The sequence below is a fragment of the Tiliqua scincoides genome, chromosome 13, assembly GCF_035046505.1.
Source record: "Tiliqua scincoides isolate rTilSci1 chromosome 13, rTilSci1.hap2, whole genome shotgun sequence".
In the NCBI taxonomy this organism is placed as follows: domain Eukaryota; kingdom Metazoa; phylum Chordata; class Lepidosauria; order Squamata; family Scincidae; genus Tiliqua; species Tiliqua scincoides.
In genome coordinates this window covers 8,284,134-8,310,338 of record NC_089833.1, presented here as the reverse complement: position 1 = coordinate 8,310,338, position 26,205 = coordinate 8,284,134, and the positions used below count along the sequence as shown (strand labels likewise).

At 46.5% G+C, this 26,205-nt stretch overlaps 1 protein-coding gene and 2 pseudogenes across 1 annotated transcript in view; 2 read left to right on the top strand and 1 right to left on the bottom strand.

Moving 5' to 3' along the window:
* Positions 1-26,205, bottom strand: part of LOC136663868 (ankyrin repeat and fibronectin type-III domain-containing protein 1-like) — a 473,183-nt gene that overhangs the window by 229,842 nt on the left and 217,136 nt on the right. The gene's annotated exons all lie outside the window — the stretch shown is intronic.
* On the top strand, positions 12,290-12,408 carry LOC136633896 (5S ribosomal RNA; annotated as a pseudogene).
* On the top strand, positions 12,518-12,632 carry LOC136634014 (5S ribosomal RNA; annotated as a pseudogene).

Here is a 26,205-nt window from a genome sequence, read left to right as displayed (position 1 = left end):
CAAGTACGATGCCACATTCCCGCTCTAGCAACCTGGGGTATGAAAGTCTTGGACCTGTGTTCTGTTTTGACCTGAGCCAGAAGGAGAGGGTATAATCCCAGGCCCCCAAAGCATCCTATGGGGTGGGCAGGGGAGCCATACACACTCCACAGAGTTACATAAGGAGCTAACAACATCTTTTCTCAAATAACAATATTTGCACCGACATTTATGCCTGAACTCAGCCGAACTGCAACAACACTTGCAGTGCCTCCGGTACAGGAAAGTGGCACACAAACACTTGAGGTAATGGAAGGGGTGTTACAGCGATTGGGTTGAAAACTAGAATACATTTGCGTGCCTGCGAAGGAGAAGGCGCTCTGCCGGCATGCCCTTTATTCAGCCATAAGGCTTCTCGCTCTGACGAACGCAATCGCAGTGTGCTGTGGTGCTTCCTGCGGTGCCACAGAGTGAGTTATCGCTGACACAATGACTCAGAGGTTGGCCTATCTTTCAGATTTCCACTCTAAATCAACACATTTTGCAGCACTGAAAATCTGTCTATAAGCTGCTATTATGAGCCACCCTCCCTCCGCTTCTTATCAGGAATGCAGCGAACCAGCGGAGATCTGCAAAGTCTCCCGAACGCTACAGCCACCAAATGCTGCTGCAGTCTATTCAGACTTCATTTGGTACGGTTACCCAAAGCCTCTCCATGGAAAAGGGACCCTGCGCACAGCTACGAGTTCAGCAACACCAAAGTGTTCCTTATGAACGGAAGGACTGACATTCGTAGCCCTAAAGGCAGCATTTAGGGGTGCAAAATTCCTTTGGGGGCTGAGAGGCTTTGCCTAAGCCTGCCTTTAAAACCCTACATTATTTGGAATCTGGATGCGTGAACCCAGTAGCATAGCAAGCACAGGGCAGTTGGTGCGGACTGCCCCGGGTACTGGCCAGAAGGGGGTGTCATGGGGTTGCACCCATTGCTGCTTGGCTGTCTTCAGGCCCAACTACCTCCTGCACGTGCCAGCAATCATGTTTGGCCACTCAGCGGTGGGTGCAGTTGACAGCTATCTCATTTAATGCAATAGCCCAGAAAGTTGGGGGTGAACATAAGAACATAAGAAGAGCCCCGCTGGATCAGGCCACAGGCCCATCTAGTCCAGCTTCCTGTATCTCACAGCGGCCCACCAAGTGCCCCAGGGAGCACACAAGACAACAAGAGACCTGCAAGGCTTCCTGGGAATTGTAGTTAAGAACATAAGAACAGCCCCACTGGATCAGGCCACAGGCCCATCTAGTCCAGCTTCCTGTATCTCACAGCGGCCCACCAAATGCCCCAGGGAGCACACCAGATAACAAGAGACCTGCAAGGCTTCCTGGGAATTGTAGTTAAGAACATAAGAACAGCCCCACTGGATCAGGCCACAGGCCCATCTAGTCCAGCTTCCTGTATCTCACAGCGGCCCACCAAATGCCCCAGGGAGCACACCAGATAACAAGAGACCTGCAAGGCTTCCTGGGAATTGTAGTTAAGAACATAAGAAGAGCCCCGCTGGATCAGGCCACAGGCCCATCTAGTCCAGCTTCCTGTATCTCACAGCGGCCCACCAAATGCCCCAGGGAGCACACCAGATAACAAGAGACCTGCAAGGCCTCCTGGGAATTGTAGTTAAGAACATAAGAACAGCCCCGCTGGATCAGGCCACAGGCCCATCTAGTTCAGCTTCCTGTATCTCACAGCGGCCCACCAAATGCCCCAGGGGGCACACCAGATAACAAGAGACCTGCAAGGCCTCCTGGGAATTGCAGTTAAGAACATAAGAACAGCCCCATTGGATCAGGCCATAGGCCCATCTAGTCCAGCTTCCTGTATCTCACAGCGGCCCACCAAATGCCCCGGGGAGCACACCAGATAACAAGAGACCTGCATCCTGGTGCCACGGGAGGGCACCTTGGGGTGACTCCCTTGGGGTGATGTGACACACCCCTGAACTTCTGAGTTCCCAGCTGCAGAAGGTAGGCCATGTTCCGAGCCGTGTTCTCTATTGTGTTCTCTGTCGGGATGCCTCTGTGTTCATCATGAGAGGCCACGCTTCAGGTTTTGCTGCCCAGTGGTACTCAGGTCCCTGGCAGACCCCCGTGGCTCAGCCTTTGGGTGTTTATAAGAGACTGAAGAAGTGCCTGGTCTGGTTGGCTCAATGTTAATTACGACTCTCTTTTTGTTGGTTTGATTTTGACAGTATGGATATTAATTGGGTGGGTGGGTGAGTTAGTTAGTTAGTGAGTTAGTGTGGCCTTTTCAGCCACACTAGACGCTGTTCCAGAACCACCATTCAGAGCGCGATACCAGAGTCTTTCGAGACTGAAGGTTGCCAACACTTGGGTGAGTTAGTTAGTTTAAATACTGTATTGTGAATTTGATTGTTTGAAGAATGTTGCAGTCTGCCCAGTTTCAGCTTTTTTTGTCTGGTCTGGAAGCCCCTAACTTCACATCCTGCTCCCCAGTTCAGCCTTCTGAGTACCCTGGAATGACTGTAAAGCAGTGTTTCTCAAACTGTGTGTTGAAACCCACTAGGTGGGTCACAAGCCAATTTCAGGTGGGTCCCCATTCATTTCAATATATAATTTTTAATATCTTAGACTTGATGTCACCATGGTGTGTGACTGCATCTGGAGAAATGTTACAGATCTGTACTTTAAACAGGCTACTCTGTATATGCTTTTAACAATGACAGTCAATGGGACTTACTCCTGGGTAAGTGTGGCTAGGATTGCAGCCTAGGACTGCTAAAAAATTTCCTGCTTGATGATGTCACTTCCGATCATGACATCACTTCCGGTGGGACCCGACAGATTCTCATTCTAAAAAGTGGGTCCTGGTGCTAAATTATGAGAACCACTGCTGTAAAAGGTTGGAAGGACAGTCCTTAAACTCCATTTTTTGGAAGAGTCTAGCAAATATCTATACACACACACTAGTAAGGTATCTAGCAGCCTCGGAAGTACACAACCCCAATTATTATTAATCAATAATTTATTATTATTAACAAATATTTCTTTCTAGATCTCTTTTTTTGTTTAGTGGGTCACAATAAATTGTTGTTTTTAAAAGTGGGTCCCAATGTGAAAAGGTTTGGGAAGCACTGCTCTAGAGGAGGGGTCGACAACCTTCTTTCCACACGGGGGCTAGACATCCAGTTTATCAATAATAAGAACTCATGTGCATTTGATATGAACCTCCCAATGAGGACATAGAGCCAAGAAAAAAGAGATAGGCAGAGCATAGAAAGATCTGCCCAGACAGACAATGACACTGAAAGGGAGCTTCTGTCCTTGATCTGCAACACTGTAAGCCTTACAGAGATGGAATTGAATTCATTTTTAGGACCACCATGGGCTGGGTGGGTGGATGTTTCTGGGACTACAAGCTGGATGATTTCAGGTGGAGGGTCAGATCTGGCCCACAGGCCAGAGGTTGCCTATCCCTGCTCTAGAGGTTGCAGCTACTAGGAGGGTTCCCCTGCCTCTTCAGTCTGTTCCAAGTTACTTGATTCAAACAACTACTGTATTTTTCCCCCCATCAGGTGATTGACTACAGTCTACAGTTACCTTGTGGGGGGAAAAATACAGTAGTTTGTTTACAGTAGTTTGTTTGAAGTGCACATGATCCATTCATGAGACTGGAATCCAACACGGGGTGGCCCAATTGTGGAGAGAATACACGTGGGAGAAGCACCAAAAACCCAGCCTCCTCCAAACCAAAAAGAGACCGTTGCAAATTTTTTCTCAAAACCACAGCGCATGAGGAGTTCTACCACAGCTTCACCACAAACGTACCGCTGGATGGAAAAAAACAGTTGTCCGTGTCTACTCCCCCTGGCCACAACAAGCTCTGGAATTCCCAACTCCCCAGATTTTCACTTGGCCAAATTTCATATGGCTAATGAATTTAATGCGCTTAAAGTTCTTGGTCACTTCAAATATTTTAATTAGCTGTGTCGCTCTGGATAGTCTGCCCAGTGTTGTCAAGGGGGCAAAGTCTGGCAAGCTTGAAGAAGAAGTGACTAACTAAAGTTCTCAACCTATGCATGTGTTTTCTAGAAATCAGCCCCAAAGAGTTAACGGAACCTAAATTCCACGCACACTTATTGTGAAGTGGTTAGGCTGTGAGGGTAGTTTCTCTAGGCCAATAAAGGTTCCATACATACATACTGTGACGTGAGCCCTGTTGAAACCAGTGGGCCTTGCTTCCAGGTAAACCTGCACAGAATTGCACTGCAATTCAACTTACTCTCAACAACTCCTCATGATACAAATGGGTTCAATTTGGGGGTAGTGTTCTTCTGCATCCACAGTCACCTTGAAACCCTGCCTAATCTTTTAAGTGGCTCCGTTTTTCATCTCTCTCTCTCTCTCTCTCTCTCTCACTCTCACACACACACACACACACACACACACACACACACACACACACACACACAAAATGGGAGGGGTTGTACAAGTTTCATCCATGGAAGGAAAAATTAAGATGGTAACTTTTTTTTTTAACCCACAGATATCTTTAAAGGGTGTTTTTTTTTAACTGCCTGTCTTTATTAGTCCCAGATGGAAAACTCCCTTTAGAAAACAAAGCAGTATCACAGTTTTCAAAGTCATGTCACGTAATTAATGTCACGTTTATCTCTTCAGCAGTGGAGATAAAAAGAAGCCATTTATCCATGTCCTCATTATTTTCACTCTCCTTTTAAATCCAATGTTAAAAAAGCAGAGAGGAGTTCTGAAAGGGGAAAAAAAAATGTTTGACTTTCCTATACCCCACACCACGATAGCATTTGCAGATTTCTCGCCCCATCTCCACCACCTTCTTTCCACTGCTCAAGCCAGTGGTGGGTTACAGATGGCTCAGGCTTCTTGAAATCTCCCTTTTTCTCTTGGTAAAAGAAGTATTCTCTCTCACTTGTCGCCCCCCACCTCAAAAAAGGATAACAAATCTACGTTCCACAGAGAACAGTCCAGCCCCCCGGAACAGCTTTGCTATGCTTTTCTCCTTGTTTTGATAAAAGCTCATCTCTAAAGACTAAAAAGAAGACCATCTAAGAAAGGATGGACCACAAGCCCTGGAAAGTTACTTCTATGAAATACAGCACACATTAAACCTGTCCATCTTAACGCCAACATGTCTACAACATGAGAGTCACAACATAACCACGCCAAGGTCCAGAGTTATCTTGCACACTAGTTTTAATGGATCCGTTTCGGCAATAAATACCTTGCTTTAATACTTTTCCCAGTTATATCTCAGAGCCCCAGTTCCACCCCTCTGCATGAAATGGAGATGATGCCGGGTTTTGGTAGAGTGAAAAGGTCAACAAGCGTCCCTGGCGCTTTGCTGAAACAAGAAGAGCCGTCACCCATTCCCAGAATCTGACTTTCCCACTCATGAGAACATAAGAAAGTACTTTTGGGGGCCAGGCCCAAGGTCCATCTAGAACAGCATCTTGTGTCCCACAGTAACCCCCACCAGTTGTCCCCCCACAAGCAATGCACCTCCCCTGCTGTTTGCTTCCTGTTTAGCAGCACTATGACTCTGAATAGAAGTGAGAGGGAGAGCACTGCCCTTATAACCAGCAGCCATTGATCGTCTTCCATAGATTTGTCTTTCGCTCCCCTTTTGAAGTCATTCAAGCTAGAGGCCATTACCACATCCTGTGGCAATGAATTCCCCAGGCTATTTATGGGCTGTGTGGAGTACCACCTCCTTTTGGCCGTCCTAAATCTCCTGCCAATCAGCTTCATTGGATGCCTCTCTAGCACTGTGAAAAGGGCAAGAAATAATCTCTTTCTCTCTCCCCCCCACAACATGCATCCTCTTAAAAGTTTCAATAGCGCTGTAGCCTTTCCTCACACAGAAGGTGCTCCTGAGCTGTCCTCTTGTCACTTTTGTGCCCCCCCCCCACTCTTGACAACACGCAGGAAACTGTGGCGGCCCCCAACCACCAGCATGGAGCACATCCTTCCCAGGAAAGCAACTTTATCTGGCCAAACCTAGCACTTCAAGGGCAGATATGCTTTGAAACATGACTTGCATGTTTATTCAACAGTTCCATTTCCCCTGCACGTATCTGTCCCCAATCAGCCAGTATTATAATTGCTTTGTTCCACCACCGCTGGTACTAATTCAGCCAACTACTGCTGGTGATTCAGCAAGAGCATTTCAGAATGTGGAACTCCTTGCCACAGGAAGTAGTGATGGCATCTTGCCTGGATGCCTTTAACAGGGGATTGGACAAATTTCTGGAGGAAAAGTTCATCATGGGTTACAAGTCCTAGTAGGTATGTGTAAGCTCTTGGTCTTAGAGGCATGCCAGATGCAGGGGAGGGCACCAGGACGCAGGTTGTGCCTGTTGTCTTGTGTGTTCCCTTGGGCATTGGTGGGTCACTGTGAGATACAGGAAGCTGGACTAGATGGGCCCTTGGCCTGATCCAGTGGGGCTCTTCTTATGTTCCTATGGAATCTACTTGACCCATTCAGCTCACGGACTTCACTAGCACCCTTCTCCCGTAACCTGAAATGGTTATTGGCCCACGTTGGTCATGAAGAAGTGACGCAGGTGATGTGAAAGAAAGATTGCAGCCCTTTGGAAAGAGCCAAGTACACAAGACCAGAAATGGAATTTCAGCAAGTAACCCAACACCATAAGGAGCCCCTAAAAATCAGAAGGGTTCCTGCATCAAAACTATAGCGAAGCTTAAGCAATCTAAAAGAGGTGGTCACCCATGCAAGCAAATTCCAGATGATCTCGGAAGCTAAGCAGAGTCAGGCCTGGTTAGTAATTGGATGGGAGACCGCCTGGGAATACTGGGTGCTGTAGGCTTATACCATGATCTCGGAAGCTAAGCAGAGTCAGGCCTGGTTAGTACTTGGATGGGAGACCGCCTGGGAATACTGGGTGCTGTAGGCTTATACCATGATCTCGGAAGCTAAGCAGAGTCAGGCCTGGTTAGTACTTGGATGGGAGACCGCCTGGGAATACTGGGTGCTGTAGGCTTATACCATGATCTCGGAAGCTAAGCAGAGTCAGGCCTGGTTAGTACTTGGATGGGAGACCGCCTGGGAATACTGGGTGCTGTAGGCTTATACCATGATCTCGGAAGCTAAGCAGAGTCAGGCCTGGTTAGTACTTGGATGGGAGACCGCCTGGGAATACCGGGTGCTGTAGGCTTATACCATGATCTCGGAAGCTAAGCAGAGTCAGGCCTGGTTAGTACTTGGATGGGAGACCGCCTGGGAATACTGGGTGCTGTAGGCTTATACCATGATCTCGGAAGCTAAGCAGAGTCAGGCCTGGTTAGTACTTGGATGGGAGACCGCCTGGGAATACCGGGTGCTGTAGGCTTCTACCATAGTCTTTCGAGACTGAAGGTTGCCGACCACTCAAAATAGTATGAACACCAACAATTTATGAAAGGTGGTAGGGACCAAAAAAAAAAGAAAAGAAGTGTGTGTGGTGTGGTGTGGTGGGGAGAAATGGCAAAAGGTTGGTATGGAAGTTACAAAATAATAAAAGAAATAAGTCTTGACACCATTACATTAGAGACTGTCCCTATCTATCCAGACTTTCAGTCCTCTCAAAACCAAGGCAGACAAGGGAAGGGGTATAAACCAGGCTGAGTACCCAATGCTCCAGCATTGGATTTGGGCAACTGGGCTTGGGAGGGGGTGCGTTGGTTCCACTTCACAAGCTTCTCTTAGGTTTTTAGGAGACATGCCTGAGCAAGGTAAGTCTACACTCTTTCAAAAACTGGAGGAGAGCGAAAGGTGAGTTGGAAGGCTGATAACCTCGGCTAGGCTGCTAGCTAGCCACCCTTAGATTTGTACCATCCCAAGTACACCACAGTTTCCACTTTTTTTTCATTATTTTTTTTTTTTACTAACACACACAAACATATAACATACATTTAGGAGTGCTAAATACCATTACTAATTAATCATACTACCTCTCCTAATCTACTTACTCATCTATTTCTACCTCTTATTGATTTATCCATTTATTTATCTAATATACAATAAATTTTCCCTAATGCCCTATACTATATTTTCTAAATATTCACTTTCTACCGAGCGTAAACTAACTTCAATTGCTCGTTAATATTAAAACAAAATAATCTAATTACCAAAATTATCACCTCAGCTATTTTAACCCCAATCTAATTCTTCAATCTAATTACACTTTTTTTCTTTGACATAATACATTGGCATCCTTCAGTCTTGGAAGACTAAGGTATCGCGCTCTGAATGGTGGTTCTGGAACAGAGTGTCCACTCCAGTGCGCGAAGCCTGGGGAAAGTAGGTATGGAGGATAGGCTGTTACCCATGCAGCAAATCCCCCCTCTCCAGTTCTTCCACACGTTTACATTTCCAGCTATATTTTTAAAATACATTCCTATTCATACATCCTTGTTTTCTACATGCAGGAAATGGGACATCCCAAACACTTGAAAGGCTATGCTTCCCCCTTCCTCATGACGCTCTTAAAGTTTGCTTCTCTTTGTTGTAGGCTCCAGCCAGTCTTCCTTCGCTATAGAACTGTGGGAGATGGCCTTGGATGGGTGTCTTCTGGAGGAGAGCTGCTTCCTACCACAGGGTCATCTAGATCCCCTTGGAATCTTACTGGATGACAGCCGCTTCCTACTCTGGGACCTGCACAGCCTCTGCTTTTATGCTACAAAAACCACTACTGGCACCCCTTGAAAGAAACTGTCAGTGGAAAGTCTAGCAGCAACCCTAGCAAAATATTTCCTTATCTAGGAAAGCAAAACATGAAACGTCAGTCCACCGTCAGTGACGTTATCGCGGATCTGCTCTAATCTGACCAAGCCATCTCTCTGCAGCCAGCCTCCTCCAAAGCTAAGACCTTGGGGCCATCAGGCTGCACAATGCCCGGAGAGTCTGCTGTTGGTATGTGTATAAGTAGGGAGGATTCATCTTCTAGTCCTAGACCAGAGATGACAGCCAGTGACTCCCCCTTCTTCCCGTCACCCCACACATACACACCAATCCCTCATATTCAACAGCACAACAGACTAATCTGCAGACAGTCTACTTATCCCTTTATTTGTTGAATGAAGTTATTTATAAAAGACAGTCCAAAGCGATACAGGGCACTCGCACACAGAGGTGTCCTATAGCAGCAATCGTTCTCTCTCTCTCTCTCTCTCTCTCTCTCTCTCTCTCTCTCTATTTATAGCTAGGCATCTTATATAGCAGATTTAAAAACAGGGCTGAAATGCTACAACTCCCTGGCTCAAACACCTGCTGACAGAAGCAACCACATACAATGTCTCTCTATATGTAAAGGCAAAGCACATGCACAAGACCCCTGACTCCACGGTAAAGTTTTCCAAACTATTTTCTCCTTGCTTTCCCACATGGCCCATTCTCCACTCCAGACATCAGAACCTGAACACGTCCGTTAAGTACTGTCTGTAATTCAAGTTAAGGTCCAAAACCAATGAGACATTAAATGTATTATCATCCTGTTTGGAAGGGGTCTTATTTTTCTCCAGGGGGCCCGTCTCTATCTGAACTTAGGGTGCAAACAGGAAATAAGTTGGGCCAGCGCATGTCTCTTGTGCCGGCCCAACAGTATTGCGAAAGTGCCGTAAAGCACTTTTGCACCACTGAGAGAGCAGGGAGGCTGTTGCACATCTGAGTGCGGGCCTCCAGATGGCACCCCAAGCCCCACAGGGTCAGCACGAAGCTAAGCCTGTGCCATCTCAGCCAGGCCAGCTTGGGGTCTGGGGGGGAGGGGAGTGGGGAGGATGAGAAGGGGGTGTTTTGGAGCAGGGGGAGGACGGGTGGCAGGTGAGCCCATGGGTGGGCAGTGAGTAACCCTGGTCCTGGGCGGCCCAGAGCAGCTCCAGGCTTTTCAGATTTGTGCCACCTCTTGAGGTGGTGCAGATCCAAGTAGCTCCATTGGGGTTGCTGCAGTTTTACCTGGGGTAAGGGGATGGGATTCCCCATGCCTCTGGTTGAGCCGCAACTGGCCCCAATCCCGCTCTGGATGCGGGGCAGATCAGCCGGCCTTCATGTTGCAGCATGGGTCAGGATTGGGCTCTAAGGCACATAAGTAGAGGCCATATGTCAGAATGCCAGATGCAAGGGAGGGCACCAGAATGAGGTCTCTTGTTATCTGGTGTGCTCCCTGGGGCATTTGGTGGGCCGCTGTGAGATACAGGAAGCTGGACTAGATGGGCCTATGGCCTGATCCAGTGGGGCTGTTCTTATGTTCTTATGTTGTTATATTTAAAGTTTCAATTTTCCCAGTGAAAACGGCATCTGCCCAGGCTACCATAACCTCCAACATGGTCATTTGCTGCCATGAAGGCTTCAGGACCATAAGCAGTTGGGAGGGGTAATTGTCACCAAGGAAGTATGGCAAATTAAAGCCTTACGTGCCCTCTGCTTCTGCACCATTGTCTCGCACCAGTTTTGCCCCGATGCAGCTGGCACTTGAAGATTAAAAATTGCCCCAACCAGATGATGATGCGTTTAATCATTTGGATGATGCATTTAATAATTATTATTTTTAAAATTCCTCACCCTGATAGGAGTGTAGCCAAAACAGGACCACCCACAAAGAACAGAGGTTTGTGGGTACTTGGGGAACTCCAGAGCTTTGCGAAATTAGGAAACTTTTTTTAAAAAGAGAATGAAAGGTGGCAAAACAGCCCACTTGCTTTACATCCCAGGCAGCTAAGTGTTAAAAGGAGAGACAATCCGGACTCAGAGCAGGCACACTGGATGCCGTGAACCTCATCCAGCCCACCAAAGCATTTGATTGGTTCACTAAATGGCATTATACTTGGTGTGGACCCCCCCCCCCACACACACACATACTTTCCTCTTCTTACTCCATGCCCACCCTACCATCATACACCATGGAATCAAAAAGTGTGTGTGTGTGGGGGGGGAGAAACAGGATGGAGATTTGAAACAGAGAGCAAGACAGAGACCTGTTTGATGGATCTCACAGCCCAGAGTCTGCAGTTTTCCAATGTTATCCAGGGCAAGATGACTCTGAAAGTAAGCCCCGTTGAGTCCAGTGGAATATACTCACAGAGGAAGGTGTACATTCTGCAACATTTTGTGCAAGAACTCTGCTGTAATTCCCAATTTTGATCTACACAAAGCTGGGAAAGCACCAACACCTTTCTGGACACTGTTGGTTGAAGAAAGCAGGAAGCATTTAACAGCAAACAAGCAACAGCTGGCCTCTTTGTTCACAGCTGGTCGTTCTGGAGTGCACAGAACCCTCCTAAAGGTTACAGGAAACCCACAAAGGGTGGAGATTCAATATATATTAGTGTATTCTGTGTACAGTACACACATCTGCTCAACCAGCATACATGTAAGCAAACAATTTATCAAGATTCAAAGAGCAGGAGCATGTTAACTCAGAAGTAAGTCACACAGCGTTCAAAGGGGCTTACTCCCTGGAAAGTGTGAATAGGAAAAAACCCCAGGGTTCTGTTGGGGAGGGGGTGAGAACCACAGGTGACCTCAGTCTTCTCACAAGAAGAGTGAGCTCTGCTCCATCTTTCTGCTGACCAGGCATGCGTCCTTGAGCCAGCCCAGCTGACTCAAGAGTAGGTGCAAATGTGCTTTACGGCATGTTTGCGAGCCTTCCAGGCCGCACAAGGGACTTGCGCCAGCTGAGTACCCTGATAGGATTGCGCTTCTAGTCCCTTATCTCCAACTCACCAAACTGTAAACCTTCACTTCCTGGTGCTATGTTTTTTGTCTGTGTTGTTTATGGAAAGCATGGACAGCTTTCCCCTTCAAACACACAGAAGGTCTCCTCTCCGTCTTCTTTGACAAGTCATCACTTGCCTCTCCCAGGTCTTCCTTGATAATATTCTGAGTCCTGAAAATGTTTTCTTTTCTTTTTTTAATTCTATAGGTTTTGCTGTAACTTTTCACTTCCTTTCAGTCTTATCCAGCTGCACCCCTTCCTCCAAATCTCCTTCTGCCTCATGTTTTAATTTAAAGAGATAACCATTACTCAATGAGAGACTGGCTAGTCTGCATGCAGGTCCCAGGTTCAATTCCCAACATCTCAAGGTATGGGGTTAGGAACACTTCCTGTCTGGAACCCTGCAGAGCTACTGCCAGGCTACATAGACAATGCTAAGTTAGATGGACCAAGGGCCATATACAGACCAAGGGCCGTATAGGCAGATCTTATGCATCTCGTATATGTAGACTGGGAGACAGCAGCAATTTATTGCATGCTGCAGTGAATTTATCTGAGGCACTTTTACCCTGCACATGCCTGATCTCTTCTGATCTCGGAAGCTAAGCAGGGTCAGGACTAGTTAGTACTTGGATGGGAGACCGCCTGGGAATACTGGGTGCTGTAGGCTTATACCATAGTCTTTCCATGCCCGATCTCATCTGATCGCGGAAGCTAAGCAGGGTCAGGCCTGGTTAGTACTTGGATGGGAGACTGCCTGGGAATACCGGGTGCTGTGGGCTTATACCATAGTCTTTCCATGCCCGATCTCGTCTGATCTCGGAAGCTAAGCAGGGTCAGGCCTGGTTAGTACTTGGATGGGAGACCGCCTGGGAATACCGGGTGCTGTAGGCTTATACCATAGTCTTTCGAGACTGAAGGAGGCCAACCAAACTTTGAATAAATAAGCAGCTATGGTGATTATGACATCAAACTGAATTTTGCATTGTTTCAGGCAATGTCTGTAACACATACCACTATTTATTTATTTATATTTTTATATCACCTTTTCTCCAAGGAGCTCAGAGAGGTTTACATGGTTCCTTGCCTCCTTCTGAGCTCACATCAACTCTGTGAGGTATGCGACACTGAGAGGAAGTGACTAGCCCAAGGTCACACAGGAAGCTTCATGGCATAGTGGGGATTTGAACCTGGTCTTCCATGACTAAGCCTAGCTCCCGAACCACTACAACCATCCTGGCTGTCCTTATGAACTTATGAGTGGCAACGTGGTCTGGTTCACTGCAATCGAAACTTGAGTCCAAGGTTGAGCCCAGTGGGGCTGATTTCTGAACATAACATAAGAACATAAGAACATAAGAACATAAGAACAGCCCCACTGGATCAGGCCATAGGCCCATCTAGTCTAGCTTCCTGTATCTCACAGCGGACAACCAAATGCCCAGGGAGCACACCAGATAACAAGAGACCTCATCCTGTTGCCCTCCCTTGCATCTGGCCTTCTGACATAGCCCATTTCTAAAATCAGGAAGTTGCGCACACACATCATGGCTTGTACTCCATAATGGATTTTTCCTGCAGAAACTTGTCCAATCCCCTTTTAAAGGCGTCCAGGCCAGATGCCGTCACCACATCCTGTGGCAAGGAGTTCCACAGACCAACCACACGCTGAGTAAAGAAATATTTTCTCTTGTCTGTTCTAACTCTCCCAACACTCAATTTGAGTGGACGTCCCCTGGTTCTGGTGTTATGTGAGAGTGTAAAGAGCATCTCCCTATCCACTCTGTCCATCCCCTGCATAATTTTGTATGTCTCAATCATATCCCCCCTCAAGCGTCTCTTTTCTAGGCTGAAGAGGCCCAAACGCCGTAGCCTTTCCTCGTAAGGAAGGTGCCCCAGCCCCGTAAAACATTCTGAGCAGCCATGCATTCAAGTGTGCTCTAAGGGGACTGGAGAGAAGAGTGTTTTGTTCTGGAAACAGGTCGGGTCCCATCCCAGTGTCGTGTCCCATGCTACGGTCAACCTGCCACCCCATCCTCAGCTGAAAGATGCCCTGAACTTTATATTTCCCAGTACCCAGAGATTTGAGACGGCTTACACTAAAAGATAAGAACGTAGCAAAAATATGAGGCATACTGTAACATTCCATAAGCAACAGCTGAACCACTCTAAGATCACAGGAGCCAGACATTCCACCGCCGGTGCTCACCAGCTCCACAGGGGCCAGTGAAGTCTCTCAAAAGCCTGAGGAAGACAGGCGGCTTTAGATCGCTGATGAGAAAACCCTTTACGAACCTCGGTGGGGAGTGCATTCCACAACCCAAGGGCTGGGGGGGGCGTGCCCCACCCTTGCCATCCTTTCACTCGCAACAGGTGCCTTGCAGTGAGGGGTCACTGACAGTGGGGCTGGGGCAGAGAAGAGGCGATAGGCCATGGTTGTTACCCACATTCTGGAGTGTGTGTGTGTTCAAGAATACACGCACCATTCATGTATGACGGGGTGAGGCTAGATCAGGGGTGCTCAAACTTTCAACTTTAGGGATGCCGGACCTTTAACAAGTGCATAAAAGAGAGAATTTCAGCAGGTGCAACTTGTCATCCCACAGATGACAAGCTGCACCTGCTGAAATTCTCTCTTCTATACACTTGTTAAAGGTCCGGCATCCCTAAAGTTGAAAGTTTGAGCACCCCTGGGCTAGATGATGTCTTGCTTAAGCCCACCCAGGAAATTTCTGGCAGAGGTGCCATTTGAACCAGAAATGTCCCAAGTCCAGGGATGTCCCCAGTCCAGTCCCCTCCCCCAGTTGCTTTCCTTATCTTTCTGAAACTTGTTTGATCTCCCTTGAAAATTCTCAGGTGTTTCTTCTCAGGAAGAACCCTGAAATTGAGGGGGGGGGAGGATTTCAGTGCCAGCCAAAATGGGCTTTTGAGCAACGCTAGCTATGCTAAAATGGACAAGCTCAGGAAAATAATAATAATAATAATAATAATAATAATAATAATAATAATAATAATAATAATAATAATAATAATAATAAACTTTATTTATATCCCACCCTTCTCCCCGAAAGGGACCCAGGGCGGCTTACAACATATTAAAAACAGATTAAAAACATAAGTTAACCGCAAATAAAAACATATTAAAACACATTAACAGATACCCATAAAAACAGTAAGAATAAAAAGTCAGATAAAAAGAGAAAAACTCAGCAAATCATAGAGGAATCAGGCCCGTAAAAATAGTAAAAGATATAGAAAAGATGTTTTAAAAGGCCATGAACTCAGAAGGCTTGTTTAAACAAAAAGGTCTTCAGGCCTCGCCGAAAAGTCTCAAGAGAGGGAGACATTCTCAAGACAAGGGGAAGGGAGTTCCACAATGTTGGTGCCACTACTGAGATGGCCCTATTTCTTGCTGCCGCTCCATGTACCTCAGGCGGCGGCACTTGTAAAAAGGCCTTCTCTGATTACCTAAGAGGACGAGCCGGATTGTACGGAAGTAGGCGGATTGTATGGAAAAATTAAGAACAATGGTTGTCGCCTCCTAGCAATGTGAAACAAACACCGTTCGCAGAACCATCAGCAAGGATATTGGGTGGAAGATAACAAATACCACCACTTAAAACTTATATGATGGCAACACACGTCACACATGCTTAGATGGAGTCAAGGTGGAGAGCAGAGCTGCAGGAGAGGAGGTGAAATCACTTGCAGGGCTGCTTACATGCTGCCCTGGAAAATATTTTTCTTTAAATGGAATTTAGCAGAGGCTTCTCTGCTAGCAGGAGGTAAACTGAAGGCACAATTCATCTCTCTCCTGCTTAGCCAATCCCCATCTTTGATTGCTTTCACTGCTCTTTTCAGAATGCACAGCAGCCTTCCAATATCGGGAGGTGGTGTAGTACAATGGCTTAGCTACAAATCAGGGCTTCCTCACTCTGCAGGTTGCCTTTGTCAAGACCTCTTTAGGTGGGGCCTGAAGCAAGTCACTCCCCGGTAGCCTCAGTCTTCCTCATCTGCAATATGGGGATAATATGGTATCCGTGGGGTTACAGAGTAGAACCCCCTGTGGATACAGGAATCTGTGCATACCGGGGTACAAGCTTAAATGCCTTTAAAACAAAAAAGGCATGAAAAATGGGGTTCCTAAAAGTTAGCAACAAAACTACATAATTTCCAAGCCACCACAGCTATTTTTAGGGCTGAAAGACCCACTTCTGAGTTTGCGCAAAGGCTCCTTGCTCCTTCCAGCCTCGCCCCAGAATGCAACACGAGGGCTTCTCTGGCTCTCCAAAGGCTTTTTAAGGCTTTAAAATGTCACTTTCCGTTTTCGTGTAAAATCAGAAGTGACCTTCTAAGGCGTCCCAGGTGATGCCTTAGAAGGCATTCCAAGCCTCCCCAACCCTGAGAACATCCTCCAGAGGCAAGGGGAACAGAACTCTCCTAGCCTCCGGAGGATTACAGGATCTCCAAAACCATGGATTTCATTATCCACAGGTTTCCTTATCTGTGGAGGTCTCTGGAATGGAACCCCCATGGATAACGTAGGAGGCCGTGTATGTACTTACGTACCTTACTGAGTCATTGTAAGGGCAACATCAAGAATAATAACTGCAAAGCACTTTGCACAATCGGAATACGCTATACAAATATTAAGCGTTACGCATAGCGATTCGAATGACAAAACTGTGTCACAGCAATGAACCCATTTTCAAGCTAGTGGAGTTAAAAGAGATGCTGGAGCCAGGTTTATTTCAGATCTTCGCAAGCTCTTGGGGAAAAAGTCTCAGAGGCCCAGGAGAAAGGTGATGCTGGCAGATTCCTATGCACATAAAGGCACCTCAATGTACATTGTGATGCGCTGCAACGACAAACATTCCATGCTTCCTGCTCATCGCCCCTTTGTCAACCTCAGCCAGAAAAGGGGATGCCACTACCTAGCCTCCCGATTAAGCTCTCGGTGAAAATGCAACAGCAGGCAGCTGTAAAATGGACTCCCCTCCAAGGTGACAGACATTAGCAACCTAACAGCCCTCAGTTATTTCAGATGCGCCAGGCTCCGCCGTTTTAAATAGACAAGGCTTTTCCTGAATGCTTGTTAAAAAGGACTGAGAAGCAGAGGCACAGCTGGGTCACAGGCTCCCTCTCCTGGTACAGCGTTTAAGCAAACACCATAGCCGCCTCTCCTAATCCAGGTGCTTTCCCAAGATCAAGCCATGGGGAAGCTTGGCTATTGATGAGGGCAACAGCCGTGGTAGCCAAGTTAGCCATCATTTAAAAAAACAATATCCACATCAAGGCTAGAGGAGCATCAAGCCTCAAAGCAGCACTACTGACATTCGGGACCTGAAACCATAGGCTGCTCAATTCTGTATGCACAGTTTACATTCCCACTGGAAGGAACAGCAGCTGTCATTAATTTCTGTGGGGTGCAATTAAGGATGGTTCCTATTCCATTATGCCCTTTCAAACAAACAAGCAGCTCTGTGCATATATTATAGGTGTCAACTAAATGCATGGATAAGGAGGCACGCAAAAAAGCCCTCCTTCCATGCTGATACACTCGCAAAACCTGGTCCCCGCACATTCAGTGACATACAGTCAGTTCTCATTTTCCGCTAGGTTTAGGTTAAGAACATAAGAACAGCCCCACTGGATCAGGCCACAGGCCCATCTAGTCCAGCTTCCTGTATCTCACAGCGGCCACCAAATGCCCCAGGGAGCACACCAGACAACAAGAGACCTCATCCTGGTGCCCTCTCTTGCATCTGGCATTCTGACACAGCCCATTTCTAAAATCAGGAGGTTGCACATACACATCATGGCTTGTAACCCGTAATGGATTTTTCCTCCAGAAACTTGTCCAATCCCCTTTTAAAGGTGTCTGGGCCAGATGCCATCACCCCATCCTGTGGCAAGGAGTTCCACAGACCAACCACACGCTGAGTAAAGAAATAAGAAAGAAAGGTTCCTGGAAAACCTAGTGGATACTGAATTAGCTGATACTGAATAATTGAGCCTATGGGGAAAATGCGGTTTTTCTCCAGGGGACCCTCTTCACCATACAATCTATGGACTTCATGAGCCTGAACCTTCACTTGAAGTCTATGGGACTGTAACAAGGGCTCGTCAATATTTCCAACATCCGATGCTTCCTCCTCTATGCTGGGTATCTCTCAAAGTGTTGAAGGCTGTGACGATGGGAGTTTCTCCTAGACTCGCTGAAGGTTGCTGGCTCAACAACAAGGCCCCAAAGTTCAGCAATGGGGAAGGGGGAATGTTTTACCCATCCTCCTGCACCACCTGTCTCTTGGCACCTTCTCTGGGCTTGCCCCAGCCCCAGAGTAGCCCTCAGATAGCCTTCCAGAGAACTTTCATCGTCACCAGGGTTGTGGAGATTCACCTGGAGTCCCCGAGATGGTGCCCAAGATGGTGGAGCAAGTCTGGAGGAAAACACAAATGTGCCCAACAATTCTCCATGGGCCAGTACCAATGCAGGTTTGGTGAGGCAAGTTGACCCAATCCAGAGACCTTTGTAAAAAAAACAAGGAGTAATTGACTGGACATGGTTAACGCAACCCCCTCCCCTGTCAGTTGTATAATGTATAGGTGACTCTTCCTCTCAATTATGCTGCTCGTGGATAGGTAAATTTGCAGATATAGAGAGAAATGTTGCAAATTTGCTTATAAAGAGAATTGGAAGTATCCTAAACTTCTGGGGGCAGGGCTTCAAGAATGCATAAGCATATGGTGGGGGTTACCAGTGTGCTCTACGTTGCATTTTCCCCGCCCCCCCCATCATCAGAGTATCCATAAACCACGTCTGCACAGGGACTGGATGAATAGATTATTTAGGATGCCGAAAGCTGTTGAAGGCCCCTATTCCACTAAAATGTTTCATCAGGAGCCACAAAAGTTCTCTCTTAAGTAAATAAGGGCGGTGGCTCCTTCAGAGGCCAAGCTCAGCCACATTGTACACAAGCCCCCTCTGATGTTTCTCCAGGTTGCACAAGCAATTGTAGGGTACATTTTTCCATAGCCCAGACCAGTACAACAGGTGGTGCCTGGGGCAGCTCGTCCTGTTGGCAACCTTCAGTCTCGGAAGACCACGGTATCACGCTCTCGATGGTGGTTCTGGCACAGCGTCTAGTGTGGCTGAGAAGGCCGATTCGGGAGTGACAATCCCTTCCACACTGGGAGCAAGTGCAGTCTGCCCCTGGTCAGTCTCCCTGGCTATGGGCCTTCCTTCTTGGCCTCTTGGCCTCAGACTGTTGGCCAAGTGTCTCTTCAAACTGGGAAAGGCCATGCTGCACAGCCTGCCTCCAAGCGGGCCGCTCAGAGGCCAGGGTTTCCCACTTGTTGAGGTCCACTCCTAAGGCCTTCAGATCCCTCTTGCAGATGTCCTTGTATCGCAGCTGTGGTCTACCTGTAGGGCGCTTTCCTTGCACGAGTTCTCCATAGAGGAGATCCTTTGGGATCCGGCCATCATCCATTCTCACAACATGACCGAGCCAACGCAGGCGTCTCTGTTTCAGCAGTGCATACATGCCGGGGATTCCAGCACGTTCCAGGACTGTGCAGCTCGTAAGTTTACTCTAAATATACGTAATAAGTCAGTAATGCAAGCATTCACTGCAGCACAGCGTACAACGGTAGCAGGAATGGTAAATTCCACCACTGAACAATTACTGTGCTGCGTGTTTATATGGTACCGAGAGCAACAGGGCAGGTCCAATTCATGTGGCCAGGAGATGCAGCCCACTCTGTTTCAGAACTCAACAAAATGGATGTCCGGGGCTGATAAATGATCTCAGCCTTCTCTCCAGAGTAATCAGTCTGTGGAATTCCTTGCCACAGATGTGGTGATGGCCACTCACTCAAATGGCTTCAAAAGGGAACGCGCAAAGTCATGGAGGACAAGTCTAGCAATGGCTACTAGTCTTGATGGCAGTGCGCTACCTCCAGGGCCAGTGGCAGTATACTGCTGAATGACAGCTGCAGGGGGGGGCGCCCTGGTACATCTGCCTTTATCTCTTATAGTCCATGAGTAGTTCCTTAGTAGAACCAACCGTATTGGCCTCTGCCTTTCCATTGGACCATTTCAGCGTCGTGGAGAGGGGGGATTTGCTGCATGGGTAACAGCCTATCCTCCATACCTGCTTTACCCAGGCTTCGCGCACTGGAGAGGACACTCTGTTCCAGAACCACCATTCAGAGCGTGACACCATAGTCTTCCAAGATTGAAGTATGCCAACAACTTAGTTCCTTAATACCCTGTTTCATCTTCTCTGACCTCTGGATATGATCAAATCTTCCCACTCCTCCTCTGTTCGTCTCTCGAAAGAGACATCCAGGTCAGTGTTTATCAAACTGTGGACCCACTAGGAGGGTCGGGAGCCAATGTCAGGTGGGTCCCCATTCATTTCAATGCGTATTTTATTTTTAATCGATTAACTTAATACTACCATAGTATGTGACTGCGTTTGGGGAAATGTTACAGGTCTGTACTTTTAACAGGCTATTATGTATATGCTTTTAACAGTGATAGTTAATGGGGATTACTCCTGGGTCAGTCAGGATGGTATTGCAGCCGTTGGGATTTGGGGAGCATTTTTTAAAAAAGAGAACTGCAGCTGTGGGGGATGGTTAAGAGGGTACTTTTATATTTTAAATAAATTTTTTAACTTATACTTACTGTAAACTTTTAATTTACTTAGAAAACAATCCTAACCAGGTCTACTCAGAAGTAAGTCCTATTTTGTTCAATGGGGCTTACTCTTACGTAAGTGTGGTAAGGATTGCAGCCTCAATTAATCTGAATGGGTTTTGTTATATGGAGATGTTATAAAGTTTCCTGTTTGATGATGTCTCTTTCAGCCATGACATCACTTCCAGTGGGGTCCCAACAAATAATTTTTCTAAAAAGTAGATTCTGATGCTAAAAGGTTTGAGAACCACTGATCCAGATCAGGGGTGCCCAAACCCCGGCCCTGGGGCCACATGTGGCCCTCAAGGCCTCTCAATGCAGCCCTCAGGGAGCCCCCAGACTCCAATAAGCCTCTGGCCCTCTGGAGATTTGTTGGAGCCCACTCTGGCCCTACGCAACTGATCTCAGCGTGAGGGTGACTGTTTGACCTCTCACGTGAGCTGCGGGATGAGGGCTCCCTCCACTGCTTGCTGTTTCACGTCTGTGATGCAGTAGAGGCAGCAAAGGAAAGGCTGGCCTTGCTTTGTTCAAGGCCTTTTATAGGCCTTGAGCTATCGCAAGACTTTCATTCATTCATATAACTTCATCTTTAATATATTCATTTATGTAAAACTTATGTAAATTTATTCAAATTTTAAATGTAAATTAATTCTTTTTTTCCCCCGGCCCCTGACACAGTGTCAGAGAGCTGATGTGGCCCTCCTGCCAAAAACTTTGAACACCCCTGATCCAGATGATTAAACAAGGTTTCCCCCTAGGGCACTAGACTCACATGTAACCCCTGTAGCAAGATATCCCAACTGCATATCAGTGATTTATGGGAAGGGGGTGGCCTCCTTGTAGGGGATACCCACATTGAACTGCTTTCAAATAACTTTTTAAAGGCAGCACCGAATTCAGAAACTGCCACAGGGCACTGGTAGAGGGGAAGGAAGAACCTGGCGCTGGTACCTGCCTTGTTTAAAGGACAAATGCATGACTTGCTTGAACTTGGAGAGAACTCAGCACTCTAAAGAATAAAACGGCCCCCATCCTTCTGGCTGAGGGTAAAGGGACAGGCTCACCCACCTGCTTTACCATATATTAACAGCTGTCTCTCTCCTGGTGCCCAGGCCCTAACCCTGAAACCCATTCAAACATTTCAGGGATGCAGAGGGTTCGCTGGCTGACCTCTGGAAAGCTGCCTACACGTTTTTTCCTCAGTGATACCTTCCCACTCAGCCAGCTTGGAGCCTGCTTAAGCAGACCTTCCAAGGCCAGCAAAGGGGCACCCAGCTAAATTACCTCTCCCCCTACCCTAGGAGACCCACCTACTGGTGCTTCTGTTTAAAACACCCAGTTCTTCAGCTAGAAGTCTACTAGACTATTGGACACAGGTAGACAGCCAGACAGAATGGGGGGGGGGGGAGAGAGAGAGAGAGAGACAAAAAGATCTGCTCCCTGCCCCATGCATGGATTGAAGAGCATTTGCCATGGAATGCTGGCAGAAAAAGAAGGGGCACCTGGTACAGTAGTCAACCATTACCAAAAGAGAGACAAAAGTATATAGAATTTGCTCTCATTCACAACCTGAATGTATTATATTATTAGCAGAAACAGAGTAAAATTAATTAATAGGAGTTTTACAGTACAAACTTATGCATGCCTACTCAGAAGTAAGTCCCATGGAATGCAAATAGGACTTACTCCTGGGTAAGTGCATACAGGATTGCAGCCTTTATCAATACAGGACCTTTATAGACACCCTTATTTAATTACTTCTCATTGGATTTTACTTGGTTCGTTCCCAAAATTATATACACTGGCATGATATCAACTTTTCAGCTTTACATATATGTATGATTGGCCAGTGGTGTTGCTAGGAAAGTGTGGGCCGCACTGGGTGATGCACAGGAGAAGGGGTGACACCACTACTGGCCGAAATTTTTTAAATCCTGGTATTTTTGAATAATACCATCATGCTATATATCATTCAATGTGTATTCTCATGCAGAATGCAAAGGAACATACCATGTTGAAATATATCTATATATCTATATATATTAAATATGAGACATACAAAATTATGCAGGGGATGGACAGAGTGGATAGGGAGATGCTCTTTACACTCTCACATAACACCAGAACCAGGGGACATCCACTCAAATTGAGTGCTGGACGGGTTAGGACAGACAAAAGAAAATATTTCTTTACTCAGTGTGTGGTTGGTCTGTGGAACTCCTTGCCACAGGATGTGGTGCTGGCGTCTAGCCTGGACGCCTTTAAAAGGGGATTGGACAAGTTTCTGGAGGAAAAATCCATTACGGGGTACAAGCCATGATGTGTAGGTGCAACCTCCTGATTTTAGAAATGGGCTATGTCAGAATGCCAGAGCAAGGGAGGGTACCAGGATGAGGTCTCTTGTGATCTGGCGTGCTCCCTGGGGCATTTGGTGGGCCACTATGAGATACAGGAAGCTGGACTAGATGGGCCTATGGCCTGATCCAGTGGGACTGGTTCTTATGTTCTTTTTACTTGTGTATCACTTTTGTGCTTTTGAATTAAAAATAAAAACAAAGGGTCAAACTTAGACATGATCCTAAACAAATAAATGCTGCTTCTGTGTTTTGGCTTTGTTTAGTACAGGGGTCGCTGAACTTTTCAGTGGGAGGCCCATATGGTATATTTTCCACATTTTCGCTGGCCAAAGAAAAGTTTTATAAATAAATGAATGAAATTTAAATGAACGAATTAAGTTTTACTCAGTTTTCTTTTTTTGTAATCAGCATGATATGATTCAGAGCAAAAGAGATACGTGACAATTACAAAGAAACAATGCAGTGCTTGAACTGAGAAATGATATGTAATCCGTAAAAATATTAAATGTTAGCAAATGCTCCGGAAAAAACAAAAAAACAAATTGCTGCAGGCTTGATAAAAACCTTGTGGCAGGCTGGATTTGGCCCCCAGACTGCAGTTTGGAGACCTCTGGTTTAGTACACAGCATACCATGGAGGGGGGGTGCAATGACCTGAATCTATGGCAGAGAGAAAAGACCCTTTAGTATTTTGTCCCCATCACAGTTCTGATCCCAAAACCCTCTTCCCTGTGTGTTATTTTTTAATGGCAAAATGGCTTGCATGAGATCAAGGAGATGTTCCTGAATGAGAGCCTCCACTGGAAAATATGGCTGAGACCCCCCTTTAACCTCTACCTAAGGGGAAGAGTTAAGGGGAAAATTAAGATTACATATTAGGTGACCTGCCATCACACCCATTTGTGCAGTCAGTGTGTTAAACTAACAACAGGCTGGCAGTTCCTGGGTGAGACAGAGACTGGATGTCATCTTCATGAGAAGCCAACAGATTAGAGTGGGGAAACCAGGAGAGAGTAGGCTAGGACCCGAAGCACCTGGGGGGGGGAGGTTAAGGAATTCCTACCTGATTAAGGGTTACAGATGCAACTTGATGTTGCTTTGGCCTGTTTCCTAATTCCATCCAATGCCCAACTTGTTCGCAAAGGACCATTACAATTACAAATACACCACTAAGTCACAAGCATCTCTTCCCAGGGGAAGGCTAATTCTCAACCCTGGGACTTCTCACCACTCAGGGCAGCAGCAAGAATAATGTGATAAAAGTGACTTGGACTGCCCCGACCATGCTTGTGGCGCTTGGTAGATTTTTCTCTGTATGCAAGCATCGAGTGTATGAACTACTGCAAAGCCAAGAAGCTGGCAGCTATCATATCAACCTCTCATCTCCTTCCAGACAAGCTTGGCAAAGTGAGATCACTGTGGCTTCCAAGGACAAATGTGCGCACCCTTGCTCTGGGCTTAGTGCTCCTTGGTCCTGAGCCTGCCTCATTAAAGACTCTTTCCCTTGCATTTTGCAGCCTAATATTTGCTTACAAAGGACAACAGTGCAGTTGGTCAAACAAGGGTTTATTTTTGCATCTCAAACCAAAAACAGCCTTTAGAAGGAGGTGGGGGGTTGCATTAGCCAAATAAATAAAGAAGCGAGGAGGAGGGAGACGAGAAGAGAGAGGAAGGGGACAGTTGAGATTGTCTTTTCTAGTATGGTTTATATTGATACGGGGGGGGGTGTCAGAATTTGCATTTGGAAACACAGGAATGGTAGCACAGGAATGCATTAAAAAAAATCAAGTCGTGGGGAATGAAATTCGAGATGGGTGGCTGCATTTTGCCAGTCAAGAATGGGTGCTTTTTTTTCTGCTGGTTGCTTGGAGCTGGGTGCTAAAGAGCATGTGACCTTCTGGGAAGTTCTGTGTTTAACACCGGTGTAAGATGCTGAATGAACGGTTATATTATTCCCCCCAAAGAGCTGGGTGCCTGCCAGTCAGCCAAGCCTCTATCATTTTTTTCCCCTTCCCTTCTAAAAGGAAGACAAAAAGACCCATGAATGAATGTGAGTGATGGAGGAGGGAGAGAGGGAGGGGGACAGAGGGATCTCCAAAAAAAGACTGAAAAGAATCCCTCTTTAAACAAAACAAAACAAAAAAAAACCTTTTTTAACCATTTGGAAACCAACACAATTAGGAGGAAAGCAGCTGGCCTACAAAATGTGTGTGGGATGAGCAAGAGCTTGCTTTAATAACCAACAGGAGAACCTGCTGAATTATTACTCAGAGAAACTTAGAAAAGCACCAGAATACTGAATCACCGTTCCCTTGGGCAACACAGGGAAGCAACAGTTGGACCCAACGAAAATGACAAAAGAATTAATGTTATACATTAACAGCCACCATTGCCGGAATGCTGCTTCAAAAGTTGCTCACCTTTCCCAGCTCCTCACACCAGGAAGCGCTGGCTCCAATTGATGGGAGATTTGGGACAGACAAAAAGATATTCTGTATCATTCCACAGATACAGTAATTGGTCTGTGGGACTCATTGCCACAAGATGTACTGATGGTCACTGGCTTGGATGTCTTTAAAGAAGGATTGAACAAAGTTCTATATGGTCTGTCAATAGATAGCTACATGCTGCCTTCAGGTAAGGCAACAGTGGACTTGTGTATACCTGCTGCAGAGGACCAACAGCAGGAGAGGTGTCTGCCTTCATCTGACACTGTGGGAAACAGGAAGCTGGACTAGGCAAGGCTTTGTTTGTGGTGTTGAGTTGAATCATGTCGCTGGATTCCAGAGGAACACCCCTCTCAACATGCAATATACGACCTGGTGAGCCACTGTGAGATCCAGGAAGCTGGACTAGAAGTTCTTTGGCCTGATCCAACATAAGGGCTCTTCTTATGTTCTTATGAAACTCTCTGTACCCTACTGCTGTGGATCAGGGGACCCCACACAAGGATGTGGACAAAGGTGGGGCCCATTAGCAGGCAGCTTTAGAAAGCAAGGGTATGATGATAAAGGTGATCAGGTGGCAGACTGAGACAACTAGTAAGTTCTGATAGGAAGTTCAGCAGATTTTTAGCATGGCAGTCACTCAACAGCCACAGATGGATTCATTTCTCTCTCTCTCTCTCTCTCTCTCTCTCTCACACACAGTTGGTTGGTCAAGCAGCTATGGGGACAATATTACATTGATTAGTGGCTGGTCTTATGACCGTAATAAAGATTTACTACTACTACTACATTGATTATTTAGATGTTCCAAGAAAAATGACAGTGATTCAGGCACTCCCACCTAAAGTTCTTCAAGCTGGTGAAAGGTCTCCTGATTTTAATCTGGATGCCATTTTAAATAGCAGGGATGCTTACATCAGCCCTGCTTGGATAACTAACTCTTAACCTCTGGGTAATATC